Source organism: Callospermophilus lateralis, unplaced genomic scaffold (assembly GCF_048772815.1).
Source record: "Callospermophilus lateralis isolate mCalLat2 unplaced genomic scaffold, mCalLat2.hap1 Scaffold_45, whole genome shotgun sequence".
Lineage (NCBI taxonomy): Eukaryota > Metazoa > Chordata > Mammalia > Rodentia > Sciuridae > Callospermophilus > Callospermophilus lateralis.
This window is the reverse complement of record NW_027514398.1, coordinates 1,697,031-1,715,819: the sequence shown is the minus strand read 5'-3', so window position 1 is coordinate 1,715,819 and position 18,789 is coordinate 1,697,031. Positions and strand designations below refer to the sequence as shown.

The window sequence follows — 18,789 nt, the reverse complement described above, 5'->3', positions numbered from 1 at the left end:
TGTATATCAACATTATAAATATATTATTATATACATTCACCCTTAGAGATAGATTTTGCATGGTAGCATGTACAGGGTATGTAAGGGCATCCAAGAACATAAAAATAACAGATGTGAAGAAAATTAATCCAATTCAAAGGAAGGCACCTTGTCTTGCACTTTTCTTTACAAAAATCTAAAACATACTTATTAATACATATTTTTGCTTCAGACCTGAAGTTTTCCTTCATCTGCAATACACAGTACCATTAGTTTCCTTTCCATTTTCAATTTGTGTGAGTCTTCCAAATTACTCCCAGAATTATAGGCACAGAATTACACATCAAGTACAGGTACAATATGATATCACAAGTCTACACCTTTGACCTGCTAAAGTCAAATAAGGAAAAGGCAAGTCAAAATGTATTAAACTTTTAAGTTGAAAAGAATGGTTAAATTTTTTTTTAAAAAAACAGGTCTGTTCCATTCTTTACAATATAAAAGTTTAATATATTTTGACTTACTTCTTCCTCATTTGACTTTAGCAGGTCAAATGTGTACACTTTTGATACTAACTAGACCTTTCATATTTCATGTTTGTTTTGGCATTTAAATGACTTGAGTTTTGTGTGGCAGGTGTTCTATACATATTTGAGAAGGAACACAAACCAAAGTCTTCTTGCAGTACCCCACATACCACAGAGCCCAGAAACATAAGCCCACCGTTTCTCAAAAGTGTCAATTAACACAACAAAATGTCTGTTATAGGGACTTAATATTAAATAATTATACACTAATAATATTGATTAATGGTGCAGTGCTATTTAGAATACCTGAGGGTAACTTCTCCAATTTTAATTTGGTTAATATTTTGACAAAGATATAGGAATTATGCTTTTTTTTAAAAATTAAACTATGGTTTCCCTTAAAACTTCAACATATACATTTTTAGAGACACAAAAGTCAGGCTGTAACAGTGGCATTCCTCTTCTATGGACAGTACAAAATGCAGTTTTTATTCTTTCAGAATAAAAATCGGGGTGCTCCTATGAAAAGAAATGAATTCTGGCAACTAGAAAGTGAAAAGTGTCATTCTACTTTTTTGTAACCATTGTGTGGAAGTTTAAGGATATTTTTAATTATGTGAAAATAATATGTACGTTCTTATGCTGTTCAAAATCTCACAGCAGTAAAAATTTCATCTGTATTATAATATTCAGTGTTGGTAAAGGTAAAGGAAGGTGAAAATGCCTCATCTGCTGGTGGGAATGGAGGAGGCTTTTATCCACCTTCCGTCTGTTCTACTTTTATGTACTGTGGAAGTAGAGTTATGCCAATCTCTCCTCAAGAACATATTGGGCATTCAGCTGCAAGCAGCGCAGTTAACAGACCATTTCCTGCTGTTAATGCCTTCAGGATTTACCTCAGCTTTCATACCAAGGTCATTCTGTTTCTGAGAATCCCTCAGCCAATAACTAAGCATAATAGGCATGTAGGGTCTGGACATTTCTGCCCAACACTGCCTTCTCTCATTGGCAATCTTGGCTTGGGAGCTTCCCTTTGGTTTGGCTGAGACTTTGTCAAATATATCTCAGGATCTGATCTTTGCTCTCCCCAATCCTAATTTTGTCTTCTTTCATCTTTCATAGGTGTTACTTCCTCCAAAACTCCTGCACTAACTTCATCAATGTGTCTGTACCCCATAATGCCTAGCTCTTTCACCTCATAGATATTCAATACTTTTTCTTGTTCTCTCATTGTTTTTATTTTTTATAAGTCTTTGCTGTTCTAGTCATGGATTTGCAAACCATTTATTTTTTAAAAAAAATTTGAATCTTCTTCTTATTATTATTAGCAGTAGTAGTTGTAGATGGAAACAATGACTTCCTTTTATTTATTTTTATGTGGTGCTGAGGATGGAACCTAGTGGCTCACACATGCTAGGCAAGTGCTCTACCACTGAGCCATACCTCTAGCCCCAACACTATGGTTTTAATGTGATATCATTTATTTCTTTTTTAATTATCATATCCTTTGATGATGATATGGAAAATTTGTTATATATTTTCTGGAAATTAGTTAAACTGTGCAATTAGCATTTTCATCTTGTTGAATCTTTTAGGTGAGTTTTTTAATTTATTTTTTTACTGCTGCTTCTCAGCAGTCACAGTCTTATTTTATTGTTTGAATTTGTTCAATCTAAAGTTATAGAGCTATTATAATACAACCAACAGTCTCTTTAAATTATTGCCTCATATAATATTATTTAGAGAAAGTATTAATAGGGAGAGGAGAAAGAAAGGAGCATGTGTTTGTGCACTTACTATGGGCTAATGGAAAAATTTTCTCCACTATAGAAATAGATTTTAGATAAAGATTTTTTTTTCTATATAAGTAGTCTAACTACCATGTACTCTTTAGTGGAGCAAGGTTTCATGTTTATAGTGTTCAGGGAAACTAGACAGAAACAGCCTCCTTAACTGAGCTCTGAATCTGGACTTAGACCAGCAGAGAAATTATCACTGGGTTTGAATTACTATGAAAGAGTGTAGGGGCTTTCATTTGGATGAGGTCCCTAGGCCATCTAGAAAGGGGAGTTACTATATGTATTTCCCAAGTAGGCCACACTACCCCATAGAGAATTCTGGAAATAAAAATTCTGAGGAATGAAACCTGGTAGATATGCATCTTTCTAACAAAGATGATCTCATGACTCAAATACACTGAGTTAACTTGCACCTTGGAGAATAAAAATGCTTGGTCTGACCTCAGACACCATGAGAGCAACCTCTGTTCTAGGTAGTGATCCAGAGTAACTTTCCTCTCCTAACCAACTTCATGCTTGATTTCTTCTTCACTAAGAGATGAGCTTTGAGTTTTCTTTACTTTTCCAGGTGTCTCATATTTTATGCGATCTTGTGGAGCCTGGCAGCTGGACTGGAGGATTGATGGTAAGTTCATGCTTGGACGATATGCCTTAGAGTCACCTTCCAAGATAGTTCCTCTCTTTGGCAACAATGTCTTGTCCTTTGGTAATGTTGTCACTTTCTGGAGCAGGACACTGGGGTCCTGAAACCTAGGTATCCTTAATATTATTATTATTATTGGAGATGAGTGAACTCTGCTTTTTTTCCTTCTTTCTGCTATGTTTTTAATGATTCCAGATTGCCTCACTGATACTGGAGCCTGTGAGGGTAATATAAAAGACTGCAGAGAATACATGTAGTGGCATTTTCCATGGGTGTGTCGACTATATTTTATTTACTAATTCATGATGATGGTATCCACAAGGGCTAGAGGGATCTTCACATCATCTCCAGGTCATTTTAACAGTTGACAAAAACTATATTTTTGCAAGTAAAAAGGAAGATAGGCCATTCCATATACATCCTATGTAGCTCATACTGAAGGGCCCAGGAGATAGTTCTGTGAAGAGCTCTCTCCCAAGAGTAACAGTGAAGCTACATGGTTAAAGCTATCATTGGCCCTAAGTGGAAAAATGTGTTCTTGACTAGATTCTTGAGTGTAATGTCTAAGACATGTAGCTACAAGCAAAATTATTATTGATTTTTCTTTACCTATTCATGGAAGAGGACAAATAGTTGGCTTATTTCAGGAAAAAAAAAGTGAACGATGAAAAATTCAACTTCATCCACTTCCACGGACAATATTTCACACAAACAAGGGGAAATAGTGGTAGGAACTGGACTTTGAAGTTCCCATCACCTGGATTCAATTCTAGTTCTGACCCTTTCTGAATTTGTGACTTAGCCACACTCACCTGGCTTTGGTAATGCTTATTTCATAAGCTTTTGCTGGAATTAAATGTGATATTATTTATAATTTTGAATTATTTATATTTATAAAATTACATTATAAATCTAAATATTTAAGAAACATCCAGGGAATGTTTGATGCCTCATAGAGACTTATTTATTCATAAAACTTCTTGAGGACCTTTTATATATAGGCACTGTGCTGTGTGTTAGAGATAGAAAGAGAGATAAGTTGAGTCTTGCCTTCAGGAGGAGTACAATCTAATGGAAGAGAAAGGTACATAAATAGGTATGTTTAATGTAATTTGTTAAAGGCAAATGCAGAATGAGGAAAATGAAGTATAGAAGCACAGAAGTGAGATAAATAACAAACCTGGCAAGGGAGGTGGGATCAAGGAAACCTCTGGGAATATATTATACTTGAGCTGAGAATGAGCCAGAAATAAATTAATAAGATATGCATTACATACATTTAAAAAATACATGACTTTCAAAATCTATGAGTTTTTCTAACTTTTTTTCTTTTCTTTAATTCAGAGCAACATGCCAATACTTTTTAGCATTTTTGGTCTGTTATTGGCAGGTCTAGGACTCAGTTTGTTGATGGTAGGAAAAAAGTAGCCACATTTATAAACCAGGGTAGTCTTATAATTGCATGTTAAAATTCCTTAGATTAGTCTCTAAAAGACTGACCACTAAAAAACTAGGAAGAAAAAGATGATACTGGAAAGACATTAAAAGTGGAAAATGTAAGATGTAATAAAATTGGGCTCTGAGAGTATAAACCAGAATGGTAATTAAGGTAGTAAATATTCCTGGTGTGTCCCTGTGTTTCAAATTGTGCTTTCCTAAGGTGGAAGCTGCCTAGCACTTGAGCCTCCTCTGCTAGCTAGACCCCATCCCTCCACAGCTGCTCGGGGTTTGGAGTTGTGGAGATCAGGGTTTACAGCTCAGGAGGGCCTTGGCTTAGAGCAGCTGAAGAATCAGGATACTGAATCTCTGAAATTTCTGGGATATAAAAAACTTAGAAGGCTCCAGGAAGAGCTTTGGAAATTGATTAATATTGTACACAGCTTCATTGCTAGTTAAACAGGGGTTTTTGTGGACTGCACTTAACACTTTACCATTTTTGCTAATGGGTAAATTCATGTGAGAAAATGATTCACCTATTATGATAGAGGAACTTAACCCCTTCCTTTTGAGGTCATGAGCTGAGTATATCAAAGTCCGAAGTCTGTACCTAAAATGAATTAATGCTAGTTAGTGCTTGTTTCTTCATGTTTTGTGCCCTGTTACTAGTATGTTTCTTGAGTATAGATTCTCCAGAATCCCTTCAATGCCTTTTTGATTAAAAATAAATTTTTATAGCAATTGTGATATCACATGTATAGAACATTTTGCAGAGTAGGCTTGTTAAATAGGGTTTCAAATTTTGATATGCTTATGCTGTAATCAGTCTTTCCAAGAAAAAAACTAATGTTTGGGTTGGGGTTCCAGGAAACCCAAACATCTGGGTGAAACAAAAAAATCAACATCAATCAATTATTCATTTTTTTTCCACATGATGCCAAAGATCTAGATTGTTGGAAACTTTTCTAGTCAGGTGCTATACATTTTTGTGGATGAAGCTAGAACCAGAGTCATGAATATTGATCAAGGAAAAAATGCATCAACAGTTTGCATTTGGGTCTATCTCATGTTCCTTCTTAAACAGGAATATACAGAGAGTTGGAAATTTGTAGATATGATGGAGATTTTCTCCTGATAGCATTTGTCATATAGTCATTTGACTAAGGCATGTTTAGATAGTATCTTGGGAACATAATAGGTGCCAACATAAAGCCACATAGAATTTTGGCTGACTCTGCAGTATAGATCATAGTATTGGGTATTGTGCAAAATCAGAACTGTTTAATCTTTGTGTGCAAAACAAATTAAATATTTTGCATTCTTCATTACAAAAGCTGTTTTTGAAATATTTTAAAAATAAATATAAGTGTACAAGAAACAGTAATTGACTATCTACAAAGTGACTGGCATTATATTAAATGATTGCAAGCATTAACAGCTAGAGTTATGAAAATCTACAGAGTTACTGGCATTATACTAAATATGTTTTCTTTATTAATTGATTAAATACCCATGAAAATCAAGTAGGTACTATAGGTGCTAAAGTCAATTACAAAAGTGAGGCATAATGAAATTAATAATTTACTCACGATAACCCAGTATGTGGCAGGGTTGGAATTACAAGCTTGGTCTGCCTTATTCACTCAGCTAGATTGTTTCTGTTCCACCAGCCCTTACCTGGGGATTTGGAGCAGAGGTGAAGTAGATCAACAACTCTTCAATAAAACAACAATTTGCAACAACAGCAATTAAAAAAATTATACCTAACAAATATTGGGATTTAAATAAGTTGTCACAATTTGACTCTTGCTTTTTATTTCCAAACCCTTATATTTACACATAATACAGAAGAGACAGCTGCAATATGCAGAGATTAGGAAATGACCATTAGATTCTTATGAGATGGAGCAAGGCCTGGTCTCCTGTCTGGGGTCAGATTGCTCAACATTAGAGTTGCCATCCCTGCTTCTTCCTTGCCTTCACTCCCTTCGGCTTTTGACAGTATTTTGGGTTCCCCTGTTAATCAAGAGTTGTCCTGAGCCTCTCCTTTAATTATTGTTCTCAGTCCTCCTATATACCTTTTAGGCAGCTCTTTTTATCATCCCGCTAATTTCTTGATTTTTAGAAGTGTCTTATGCCTTGCAAGTCCATCTTGAATTTTCTTTCTTTCTTCCAGAATTGGGGATTAAATCCAGAGGTGCTCTAACACTGAGCTACATCCCCAGCCTCTTTTAAGAAAATTTTTATTTTGAGATAGGGTCTCATTAAGTTGCTGAGGCTGAAATTGAACTTGTGATCATCCTCCTCAGCTTCCTGAATTGCTGGGATTACAGGCATGCACCACCAAGCCTGGTCAGTCTTAGAATTTCCTCCAGGAAAGCACTTGCCTTTCTGTTGTGGAGAGTGAAATCAGCTAATAGTCTCTGGCTTTTAATGCTTCCAGGCTCTGCTTCAGTTTTATTGCTTAGGCCATGCTCTTTAACAGCAATGTCCAGCCAGCAGCTGTCCACAGTGGTGTGGACACACCAATAATAACTATGCAAGGAGATGGATGTGTTAACTGCCTGATTGTGGTAATCATTCCACAATGCATACAGAAGAGTCTACTCAGTAAAGGATAGTCTCTAGCTTCCTATTGGGTCAACAGAGACATTGTCTGTTCTACATGGTGAGCAAACCTTCTCCTGTCTCATCCTGCTTCCTTTCCCTTCTTACCTTTCACAAACTTTATTCTTCCCCTGCCCCATCAGCAATCATGGCTCAATAAACCTCTTTCATTTCTGCTTTCATTTTAGCATTCACTTCTCAGAGAACCCAAGTGACATTACAACTAACGGAGTCGGCTACCCAAAGAGGATGATGCATTAAATGGTGGGGGGTGCTAGTTACATCTGGTAACACATTACTCATTGACAGGAGACTTCTGGTCATTAAGCATAGAATGGGAAATGTGAATGAGTGGAAATCTAAGGAATATGGAAGAGGGAGAGGGAGAGAGAAGAGAAGTAAATGGAGGTGGTGGTGAAGATCAATGAAAGCTTTCAGACAATCATCTTGTCTATTCTGTTTATTCATGGTTGTGACATTAACCCTTCTTTATTTATTTGTAAGACAGTGTTAAAGAATATTGTCACTTATAGGCTAAAGAGTCAAAATAGCAAACTACTGGACTATTTTCTGCTTCTTTGCACATTACATAACAAAATAAAAATGCATGAAAAATATTGCCCATTTTATTTTATCATCATCATATAGTTAATTTTCAAGTACTTACAAAGTACCTAGAACAATACCTGCCACACATTTGCAGACTCTCAATAAATATTTGTTGAATAAATGAAATAATGTACAAAAGTTTTAAAAGCTTGAATAAGTGGGCAAAAGATACAGAAATACAAATTCTGCATGATATTGTTTATATGTGAAATCTAAAAGTTGAATTTTGAAAGTGGTGAATGTAATGGTGGTTAACAAGGGTCAGAGGAGAGTGAGGAAAATGGGAAGGTTAATTAAAGTGTATAAATTTTCAGTTCTTTAGGATGAATAAATTCTGGAGATTTGTAGCTAATAATCCTTTACTGTAGACTTGAAAGTTGCTAAGAGAGTAGGTTTTAAGTGTCCTTGCCATGTACACACACCAATGATAACCATGTGAGGAGATGGATGTGTTAACTGCCTGATTTTGGTAATCATTCCACAATGCGTGCATGTATCAGAATGTCATATTTCATAACTTAAATTGATAATTATTTTTTCCCAATTATACTTTAACAAAGCTAAAAAATAGATGTGTGAAAAGTAATAGTAGGGGTAGTCAAATATGGCAGATATTTCATTTTCATACAATATAGCAAAATTGATTCAAAGAAAACTAATAAAAATAAAATAAATTTGAACCTGAGATATCAATCCTTAGACACTGTAATTATCAAGGTTAAGCCATTAAATCATTTATTACTGACTATGGAACACTCAAGTATTTAGGAAAAAATATTGTTTCAAAAATTATGACTCTACCACATATTGGCAATTAATTATTCAATAAATGTGTGGGGGTGATATTGTTTACAACACATTTCCTGCCAACTCCTGTTTTTTGCTAAATGTTTAAAAAAATTGAGGCAGCTTCTCAATATAATTGGTAATAGAAGCAGAAGGCACTTCTTTGACCATTAATTTTAGCTTCTAGGCATTTGCAATCAGTTATATGCAAGATATGTAGACAGACACTATGCATTAAAATTATCCCCATCTTTTTTAGCTGTCAGAAAGTAGACTCGGTCATAAAATTTGAGAGTAAAGAATCGGAGCAATCATCTAGTCCAATTCTTGTATTTTACAGGTGAGAAAACTCTCAGAGAGGTAGTAAATTGACCAGCTCAAGGTCACATAGGAAGTCCATAGGACCAGATCTCAGCCCTTTTACTTAAGGAAAGAAACTATTTTACTTTAAGGATTAAGGCTGAATTTTCTATTTGGAGAGATTTAAATATTTATATATTGTTGAAAATTATGAAACATCCAAGTATCCTGAAAATTAACAAGAATAATATGACTCTGGAATATCCCTCCACTGGTTTTATCAAAATTTAAGACATTGCCATATTTGCCTCAGAATTTTAAAATTCATGATGGAGTTCCAGTATTTTTTAATAGCTCAGAGCCATTACATTCAATTTACAGTGAAATAACAGCAATTAGACACAGCTTAATTTGTAATTCTTTTAAGGTGAATTACATAAGTATTTCTAGTACTCTGAAAATTAATAATAATACAAATAATTATAAGTAGTCATCATTGCTCTCCTTCTTATGACAGATATTTATGTACAATTATTGCCTTTTTCATATAAAAATCACATTTTTATCATCCCAGAATTAATTCTTCTTTCTTATTTTCCTTTTCTCTCTCTTTCTTTTTACTTTCAGCTTGGGAATTGAACCCAGGTGTGTTCTAACACTGAGCTAAATCCCTGGTCCTTTTTATTTTGAGGTAGGGTCTTGTTAAGTTGCAGAGGCCGGCCTTGAACTTATGATCCTTCTTCTACAGTTTACTGAGTCACTGGGATTACAGGTGTGCATCGCCATGCCTGAGAGCTTAACTAACTTTCTTGTAGAGGAAATATCAGTCTTTTTTCACTATTCTTCTTGGCTGAAGTAGTCCTTTATCCCAGAGGCTTGTTTTTGTCTCTAGTGGGACAAAATTCTATAGTAGGCTAAATTCTTTGAATGGAAAAGAAAACAGATCCTTTCTTTTTGGGGTTAGACACCACCTCTTGTCAGACTCCACAACTTCACAAGCAGTCACAGCAGAGCTCCTCTGGATTTTAGATCCGTATGGTCCCTTCACTCAGGTACTTTGTTTAAAGCCATCCCACAAACCTTCTTATGGCTGTTCTCAAGGCCTGAAGAGATGACCCTCAAGTCTAGTGAGTTGGCACGTTGGAGATGTGGTCAATCTAACTGAGGAGTATTGTGAAAATATTCAAACTTATTTTTCGATGGGTATATTTCACTGATGTTTGGATGTTGGTTACACCCAATGTTCTGAAAATTCACATCAAAGAGAAAGAGGAAAGCATGCTGTGAATGAAGGCCCGACTGAGGCACAACTGGGAATCCATCCAGGTTTTTCTCCCAGAAATCAAACCTGCCTTGGAACTGATCCTAAAATAGAAATGATTGAATCTCTGAGCACATTACTCCTGAGAACAAGAAGAACTGCAAGGCTAAAGCAACTCCGGTAGAACCAGTGTAATGTGAGGTGTAATACCTAGTCCTACCTTCCTCTCGCTCCCTGACCCGAAAAATTTCCCACAGAATGAAGATGGCAATGTTGTCACCCCACCCACTCTCTCCCCACTTTATATCCCATCTGCTCTGAATGTTTTGTTTTTTTTCCAAGCAGATAAATATCTTTCATATTTCAGGACATTTTTCTATGACACTGTTTTCCTGGCCTGGAATTTCCTTAACTTCTTTTAATTGAAAAACTACTAAGATAAAGTTTCAGGAAAAATATTTCAGAAAAACTGGTTGTTAAAAAGATTTGATAATCTGGAGAAATAAACAGAAATACATATTTGGATTTATTGAAATTTGCATAGAATCTCAAAATTCTAAATTTGAAAAAGTCTGGTACACTGTATGTCCTCAAAAAATGTCAGTGAGTGAGCGAAGTCAATAATGTGCATGTTTAAGGGTCTTGATACTTTTATTTGAATTGGAAGTTCTTTTTCTATAGCTTTTATCTGTACTTAGGTCCTTATAAGTCTCCATGTCTCCATCCTCTCAAAATTCTTGAGATGTTGTGCCTTTCATTACACACAAAGTGAAATTATTCATTGATTTGTGGAATTACAGACTACACGTGTTACTGGGGGAAAGGTGTGCCTGGGATGAACACCAGGAACTCATACATTTGATATGCATTTTTCTATGTTGTGCTTGTCTACACTTGAAACTTGCCTTCAGTCTCTGTTCTTGGCTTATCATTCTAATTCCAGGTTTTTGACCTGCCCTGAGCTCTGGCACACTTGTCTGGAGCCTGGGTACATTGGTTGCATCATTCTACTCAATCATTAGTGAGCATTCTGCCTCTACACATTAGCCATTGGGAATTGTGCTGCTCCTTCCCTCTCTGATATGGAGCGCTCCTATTCAATGCCATTGTTCAGTGACCTAGGGTCAGAGTTCTAGGGTCAGATGAACCTGGGATGATTTCCAGTTCCTTTATGTCTAAGTTTGGTGATGATTTTCTTCTTTGTAAATTGGAGCTAACATTAAATTCTTATGTTGTGAAGTTTAAACAGTAGTCTAAAATGCATACAATATGTTACATATAGATGTGAATAATTTCTTTCTAACCTGTAAGGCTAAGAACATTGGCTCAAGTCCACCTGAACACTGGCTGTTGGAAAGAATACTGGTCTACTTGAATTCTGGTTATTGAGTGTAAGAGGTCAGACTCACTGTTGAGTATGCAGCTTTCTTTGTCATCTATTTTCCCTTAGTTTTTATGTTCTCTTCTAGCAACATTCTAACAATGAAAGGTTGGGAAGAGCACAGAAGGATATGTCTTATAATTTTGCCTTGGCCTTGGTAATGAAAAATAGATTTATTATTTTAGAACATGGTAATTAAGTAGGCAGAGTACAAACTGTTAATAATATCAGAAAAGCAAATCATTAGCCAGAGTAGGTGTTATTGGTTAATAAACTAACTTTAAACAAATGTTTATCATAGGAAAGCCAAAATCTTGCATAATTCATCTAACGATGAGGGAGAATTGACTTTATTCTTTAAGGGTTTCTGGGTATTACTCAAATGGTATTGAATAAATATTCTTGGACATGAAATAGGATATTTCACTAGGAAATGTGACCCTTACGAGGATGCTCACATTCTTGAAAATTGTATTTGTGTTCAACATATTTTATTGTCTCCTTCCAGCAATGTGAAAAAATGACCATAGATTTTTTGGAGCAAGATTGGCATGCTTTATTTATTTAATATCACTGAATCTCAATTTTCTCTTAGATAAAGTGGACTTAATTTTCTCTATTTTTTAAGATGGTGGTACAAATTAATTATAAGAATGCATGTCAGGTGCTCTGTGTTATGCCAGGACCTGTTTCTCTTGTCTTTTTGACTTCCAAACTTGTGTGGAAGAGTCACTTACCTTAAATTGGACTAATGTGAACACATAGCTTTTTACTCCCAAACTATTCTACTATTCATCTCTCATACTAGAAATATCTAATATTCTACAATAGGACTTGATAACTCTATTATTTTTCTCTTTTGGGCAATAAAACTCAAGTTTTGCAGAAGGAGGAGAAGGGGCAAATGAAGCAAACAGATTCTTGGACTTAAATAAATGGAAAGAAGTGTCATAGTTCCTGTGTTATTATGAGTGAAATTGTGGCCATAAACATTCATTGTTCAAAGAATTATTGGGTGCCTGGTATGTGTAAGGTACTGTTTTATGTGTTGAGGATACAATAATGAAACAAAAAGGTCAAGTTCTGGGCCTCAGGGTGTTGAGAGCCACAGCCAAGTCAGAATGTGGTGGGTCAGTTATTTGTGCCCAGCCAAATTGTGGCATTAGGGAACTTAGTAAGGGGATGCATGAAACAGGTAAAATATTTATTGCTATTGACAGTGATAATGATGTTAAGAAGAATAAGGTGAAATAAAGGGGATAAGAAGTACTGGGGTTAGTGTAGTATTTCTTTCTTATATAGGGTGCCCAGAGAAGGACAATTTGATAAGGTGATATTTGAGCAGGGGTCTGAAAAGACCGAGGATAGTTCAGAGAGGTATTAAGGTTAAAAGTGTTCCATACAGAGAAAGAGTAGATTGCAAAGGCCCTTGAAAAATGAGGGAAAACAGACTGTTTAAAGAATACCAAGAATATCAGAAGATATTCAGGATAAAAGATGAAATCAGATGAATTAGTTAGAGAGATCTGCTGTATTTTCTTTGTACCTAGTTAATGGTGCTGCATTGTGCACTTAAAAATTTGTCAGGAAGGTAGATCTCATGTTACTATCATAACAATATAGTTACAATAATAAAGATGAAATCAGAAGCTGATGGAACCCTCAGGGCAGGAAGTGAATTTTATCTCTCATAGCCTCTGTCAAAATCAATTATCCTAAACAGGAAGAATAAATAACCCAGTCTCCAATCTCCTACCTCATTGTTCTGTCTTTCCCATTGCCAAACCAAACCCCAAACCGGAGAGAGAGTGATCTTGAGTGATGTCAACTATAAAAGTCAGTTTTCTGAGACATGGACCATGGTAGAGAGGCCTGGAATGGATTTGGATGGGAGGCAAATGGGCCATTTAACTCAAAATAAATAAAATAATTGCTTTAAAATTTTTTAAATGATTTGTTATTGCATATGAGGAAACTCAACAATGGCTGATGTATTATGGAAAGTACTTTGAAAGGTTTCCCCTCTGACAAAATAGTTGTGAAAAGAAAGAATGCGATTTTTCGTAAAGAACAACATTGATTTATTCTTTCCTGGGCTCTGGCCACAATTCTTGGCTTCTAATGGCTGTGTTCTCTTCCTCTGTCTTCATTTTGCTGGAACCTGCATTCTGGTAATTTTTTGCTGCAACCTATACCATCTGGGAAATGTCCAGGTCTTAATCTTCTCCCATCTACTTCATCAAATAAATGCATCTCACTATTGTAACATGAAAATTATCTGAAGAAGTGATCTTTGCCAGGCTACTTGTGTGTTCAGCTATTGTTTCCAAAGAAAGTGATTTTGTTCTTAAACTTCATAAATGCTTTAAGTTCTTCAAGGCCTATCATGTAAAAAAGGGAATAGTGATGTGGAGTTTCAGTTTGGGAAGATTAAAAAAGTTCTGGCAATGGATAGAGGTGACAGTTTTGTACAATGTGAATGCCCTTAATGTCACTGACCTGCACAATTCAAAATGGTTAAGTTAGTGAACTTAATATTGTATACATTTAACAACAACAAAAAAAAATCTAGGCAAATAAATAAATAAATAAAAATAAAAGAGGGATTACACCTATTTTATATTCTTAGCCATCAATAGGGATGGGAAAGGACCAACAAAAAAATATTTATGAGGAGAATAAAATCATTTGTGCTTGTTCTGTTCTGAAGTTTCTCAGAAGTTCAAAAATGGAAAAAGCCATCTTGAGAGGCAGTACGTTCCCTGTCACTAGAGGTGTTTGGCTGTTAGTTTTGAGGGAAGTTGTCAAGTGGTTTTAAGTTTTGCATGTCTGGTTGGCCCCATTATCTTTCTAAGATCTCTTCCAATGCTTTTTAAAGTGTGGAAAGCTCTGCAGTTGAAGATGTTTGAACAATGTCAGCACCTTTCTCAGCTTTGGTTCTGCTGTTGAGTTCAGCTGACAAAAAAAAAGTCCAGGCTGATAAAAGAGAATGACACAGACAGCCAGGAGCAAGAAAAGCAGAGAAACTAATATTATATTTCTGGGCTTGCGTTTTTCTTATTTCAACCATAATTAAGCTGCAGGACCAAGTTCTTGCAGAGAAAACTTTCGAGGTTGGAGCCACCTGCCTTTCTAGGTCATGGGGTAGAGTGCTGGGAAAGGATTTCAAGTTCATCAGGTACAGATAATGCAGTTTTGCAACAGAGCTTCCTGTCATGTCATCTTACCAGTTTCAAAATTGGTTATCTGAGGCTCTAGGTCTGCTATCACACATCATATGTTCTGGGGCATTGTATTACTTTTCAATTGTTACTAGAAACGATTATAGATCTGGAGTTCAGAAATGTAAAATGTTCTAACTACTAAAATCAAGGCATAGGAAGGACTCTGTTCTAATGGCAAATTCATTTCCTCCCCTTAACCAGCTTCTAGAGAATACTTGAATTCTTTGGCTTGCATTCTTCAAAGTTAACAGGCCAGCAATTTTTGTTTTGTTTTGAACTAGAGACCTGTATTTTCCTTTGTAAGCCAAGTGGGTTATTTGAAGGGGTTGAAGCAGGAAGACTGAGTGTCCCATGCCAGGTTGGCTGTGCTTCACAGGCTTGCAGATGATAGAGAACTTGAACTTGCACAGGTAGTGGTCCATTATCTCCTGCTTGAGCTTCACTTGACTGACTGTATAGTACAGCATCTTTAAATGTCCCTCTGATTCTGACTCTGTCATCAGATATCCTGCTGTGACACATACCTGTATCCCTCTTACAAAAGCCCTTGTGTTTACATTAGACTCATCTTTGTAATCTAGAATGACTTCACTATTACAAGACCCTTAACTTAATCACCCCGACAAAGTCCCTTTTGCCATATAAGTGACACATTACAGAGTCTGGATGTAAGGGTGCTGGCATCTTTGAGGGAGCATTATTCCACCTACCACAGAAACTGGTAAAATCTAATCCCAGGTTAGGAGAGGACTAAGGTCTAGGGAGGAAGTGGCACTGCTGCTATACTGCTCCTTGTTCTCCTAACTGCTGATCTGTTCAGACACATCATCATTTCAGACCAGCCCTCCACACATGCCATGATACCATCCCATTGGAGTGTGTGACTGGGTAGTCAGAAGTGCAGTTCATGAAATGTTATCAGCCCTCCTGTAGTGAAGAGCATGTGCACTTCACTACTCCCTTAGGATTATGCATGGCCATGTGAATGGGAGCAGAAGTGGGTCTGTTACTTACAGGCTAAAGGTTTAAGGATTAATGTATGATTTGTGACATTTTCCTCTTCCAACTAGAGCAGTTGTGGCAGCATACATCTTTGGTCTTGATCCCTGAGTGAAAATTAAGAGAGTACAGTGCCTGCATCCTAACAAGTTGCCTGCATACGTCTATGACAGTTATAAACTCACTTGAAGGTAATGTCAAAGTTTTTAGGCCCTTTGAGAATAGAATCACTATACTCCCTGGTGTCAATTGATTTATTTTCAAGATAAAGGTCTACAGAAGTTACTAACAGGTTAACAGGAACCAATCATTGTTGTGAATCTGCTGTTTGCAGGTGTCACTAGAGAATCAAATTTCTTTGAATTGTATAACTCTTTCCATGCCTTGCATCAATGTATTTAATACATAAGAAAAGCCAAAATTTTATTTTTGCAATCAGCTTTGTTAATGGCCAAGAGTAACCCTCCTTGGGAAAATAAGAAAACAGTTTATTCTGAAGCAAATATGAGCGACCATGGCCCTGTGACACTGATTGAAATTACCTGGAAAGACATGGTTCTTCCATGGAAAAAGTTACAGGAGTTTTGATAGTCACAAGAGAAAGTAGTTGGGGTCATCAAGGAAGTGGATTACAAAGAGGTGGGAAAAATCTCTTCTATATGATTCAGATGTTAACTTTAACAAGGGGAGGAACTCTCCACAGGATTCATATGTTAGCACATTCTCAACTGTATGCTTAGTAGAGGTGGGAGGTCTACCAAGCCTGTTATACATTCCTAGAGTTTTATCCAGTCATCACAAGAACGCTAGGTCAGATTCAGAGGTTGATGGTAAATGGCTATTAAAAGGAACAAAAGGCAGCCTAAGATAACTTTGGCTCTTTATCTGCAACATTCCATCTCTCCACAATCACCATGTTCCAGTCAGCCAAGGCCACAAGTCTGCAGGCTCTCAAATATAGATGTGGCATCTTTGGAGAACTTCAGTTCACAGTTTGTAAAATATTGAGCTAAATATATGGACCTTTCTCTGGTTGTCTGCAAACTTATGACAAAATTTCTGTGGGAACATATTTTTAAGTTGTTTAAGAAAATATTTACGTTTCCAGGTCATTAAAAAAAAGCCTTATTTTAGAAGCTCAGGTTGTTTTCTTTTTGGAGAAAATGAAATTAAAAATTGTTTTACTATAAAATTCACATATCATATTTCACTCAAAATGTACATTCAATACTTTTTCATATCTTCACAAAATTGTGTAACCATCACCATATCAATTTTAAAGCATTTTTATCACTCCAAATATAAATGTCATACTTATTACTAGCTACTTCTAAATTCCCCCAACCTGCCCACTAATTTATTCTACTTTATGTCTCTCTGTAGAGAGTGCCTATCCAAGAATTTCATATCAATGGTATCATATAATGATAATGCATAATATCTTTCCTGAAAATGCCTGCTTACGTCTAGTCTGTGACTGTTATAAACTCACTCGAAGGTAATGTCAAAGTTTCTAGGCTCTCTGAGAACAGAATCACAGGTCTCTGTTTCTCTACTCCCTGGTGTAAATTGATTTATTTTCAAGGTAAATGTCTACAGAAGCTACTAACAGGTAGCTCCCTGGATGACTTCTTTCACTTAGCATAGTGTTTTCAAGGTTCTTTCACATTGTAGCATTCTTTTTTTCCCCCACTGTGATACTGGGCTTTGAATCCAGGAACCCTCTACCACTGAGCTACATCCTCATCCCTTTTTATTTAATTTGGACAGAGTCAAACTTGCAGTCCTTCTGTCTCAGCCTCCTGAGTAGCTGGGATTACAGGTGTGCAGCACCACCATGCCCAGCAACTTTGTTAGTTTTTATTGCTAAATAATATTCTAAGAAATGAATATGCCAAATTTTATTTATCTGTTAATCATTGGATTAGCATTTTAGGTTTATAATAACTTTAGGACATTATCAATTATGTTTAATGATCAGTTGTGTACAATTTTTTGAGTAGGCATCTGATTTCTTATCTCTTGAGTGTGTATCTAGAATTAAAATCAGTGGATAAGATGGGAATTCCATGTTTACAGTTATAGAAAATGACAAATTGTTTTTAAAGGTAGCTGCACGATTTTACATTCTACCAGCAGTTTCTGGAGATTCCCATTTTTCCTTGTTCTTATAGACACCAATTTTTTTTTACTACAGCCATGATAGTGAATATTAAATGATAGTAATTTTGATTTCTTTATGGCTAATGATGCTGAGCAGATATTTATGTTATTGGTGGTTTTTATATCATCTTTGAAGATCTGTCTGTTCAAATATTTTGCTTATTTTTTTTATTTGAGTTTTGATTTTTTTTGCTGTTGAGTTGTAAGAGTTTTTTACTATAAATATGATCTACCAGACATCTAAGCCATTCTATGGATTGGCTTTTTATTAAGAAATGTGAGTTTTCACAGACAGAATTCTGGACTGATATTGTGTTTCTGTGTGAACACTTACTATGTCCTCTTATTGCCTTTTGATTTCCATAGTTTATGGCATAAAGTCAGCCATAGTCTGACATTGTCTTTACTCTTGAACTTATTCATATTCTGTTCCAAATAAAGTCGGTTCCCTAAAGAATAAATACAGGACTCTGTCTTCTTGAGGCCTTTTTTTAACCCCTACTAAAAATATTTGTACCACAGCTATGGAGGTGGAGGTGGGGATATTGTTCTGATGTTCTCTGGGAAACACCTCAACTTAACAAAAATGGATGTAAGACTGAATATCTAGAGATCTCTGGTCTTCTTCGTGTAGAAGTTCTGCCCTATGAATAAGCTTAAGTGAGGGTGGTTGGACCTGGTACTTTCACCCTGCCATGCCTATGGTAGAGCTTTGAGCAGGAAAGGGAGTCTCAGACCTCTCAGATACTGTTGACTAAAATAGAGCCTCTGCAACACAGAGCTATGGGATCTAAAAAAGATGGTACCCCTCTCCTCCTGGGGAGACACTATTGCATTAGATTGGGTACTGAGGGAATCTTGTGTTTTTGCCCTTATCTACTTAGAGTAGAGCTTCTATCATGGTGTTTTGATAGAGTGAGGAGCATACCATAGCTCAGATGTTAGAGACTCAATTTTCTGACAGAGACTTAGTAGATTTTCTTAATGAATGGTTCTCCATTTACTATGTGACCTTAGCATTACTTTCAGAGATTTTAAAAATATTAATTTTCACTAGTTATATTTGTTTCACTT

At 36.0% G+C, this 18,789-nt stretch overlaps 1 pseudogene; it reads right to left on the bottom strand.

Annotated features, from left to right (window-relative positions):
- Positions 1-18,789, bottom strand: part of LOC143388905 (kinetochore protein NDC80 homolog) — a 106,795-nt pseudogene that overhangs the window by 39,804 nt on the left and 48,202 nt on the right.